The sequence below is a fragment of the Alosa alosa genome, chromosome 12 (assembly GCF_017589495.1).
Source record: "Alosa alosa isolate M-15738 ecotype Scorff River chromosome 12, AALO_Geno_1.1, whole genome shotgun sequence".
Classification (NCBI taxonomy): domain Eukaryota; kingdom Metazoa; phylum Chordata; class Actinopteri; order Clupeiformes; family Clupeidae; genus Alosa; species Alosa alosa.
The window spans coordinates 2669003-2670839 of NC_063200.1; positions in this window are offsets into that span (position 1 = coordinate 2669003).

Sequence of the window (1837 nt, forward strand, 5' to 3'; positions counted from 1 at the left end):
AGAATAGCAGTGTTTAGTGCTATATGGTTATACTGTAGATTGGTTTAATTTATTTGGATATGGTGGATGTTGTCTTTAAATAATGACAATACATATTTCTGTCCTAAAAAAGAAACTTAATTGTCTCACTTGATAAAATGACACTACATTATACAAAATATATTCTTTTACATTTGTGACTTAAATTTAATATCTGGAATTTTGGAAACATTTAGACATATATCCTATACAACCTGCTAATAATTAAAAAAAAAATTTTGAAAACTAATCAGAGTTTAATTCCAAACTGAGAATCCTGAGCTGTTTGGCACATCCCCGCTCCGCTTGGTAAACCCAGAGCAGGTAGGTAGCAGCCATCCCTCACCGAAGCCCAGTAATCTTTTCCCGCATCCCCGGGCGACGGGAACATTAGCGGCTCTGCTCTGACGCTTCTGCTCATATCGCAGATTAATGAGCACGGTGTCGTTATGGCGATCCAACTAATCGCCGCACACATTAGCATGTTTTTAGCGACGATGGGAGCTCGATCCATCAGGAGGAAAGGCTTTCCATCACGCACCCGCAGCATAATTCTGCATTCATTCTTCATTAGTATTAATTCATTCCTTCACGGCTCTTTGTCTCATTCTGTGGCCGCTGGGCTGTGTGATAATGCTGCGTGCTCAGAATGGCTGGCAGGAAATAGAGTCAACAACTTGGCTTTGCTCTCAAGTCGCCAGCTAAAACATTCACTGGAGGGTCTTCAGAAAAAGATACTTTTCCAAAAGCATTTCCTTGAAATTCCCCTGGGGATCAATAAAGTATCTATCTATCTATCTATCTTCTTACGCCCCATTCGTACAAAGGCACAGGACACCCACTCCCACTCAGCAAGCCACAGCCGTCCAGCCAGTGCCCCCCAGGGCTGGGGCAGCAGAGGAGTGCTGAGCCCCCAGGGCTGGGGCAGCAGAGGAGTGCTGAGCGGCCCCACTCCCAGGGCTGGGGCAGCAGAGGAGTGCTGAGCGGCGCCCCCCAGGGCTGGGGCAGCAGAGGAGTGGAGCCCAGAGGAGCGTAGCCTGTTATCATCGTCCCAGTGTGTGCGTGTGTGTGTGTGTGTGTGTGTGTGTGTGTGTGTGTGTGTGTGTGTGTGTGTGTGTGTGTGTGTCTGTGTGTGTGTGTGTGTGTGTGTGTGTGTGTGGCGTGTGTGTGTGCATGTGTGTGTGTGTGTGTGTGTGTGTATTTTGGTGCAGGTTGGAATAATCACCTGGTTTCTCATTAGTCCCATGTGCAGCACACTTGCTGCCTGCCCCCCATGGCCACCCAGTGACCCGCCCCCCCACTGGGGTCCCTGGGGGGCCCTCGTGTCTATGAGGTGTTAACAGCTCCCGGGGGGGGCTCAGTCTGGCCCTCATAGACTCTCATTGCACACAGACACAGATGGCTCCTGCAGACGCCACACTTTTCAATTATTACACCGAGGGGAGAGACCATTCTTCATCACCGCACGCCGTGACAGTACCGAGAGAGGGAGAGAGAGAGGGGGAGAGAAAGAGAGAGAAAAAGGAGGGAGACAGAGAGAGAGAGAGATAGAGAGATGTAGGGGAGTGGAGAGGGGGAAAAATGAAGGAAACTCCCACACACATGTACACACACACACACACACACACACACACACACACACACACACACACATGTACACACACACACACACACATGTACACACACACACACACACATACAGACACACACATGTACACACACACACACACACACACACACAGGCACTGGCACAGTCCCATACGACATATTGATCTGGGTAGATTGTTGCACAGACGAGGCCCTTTCCCCAGATAACAAC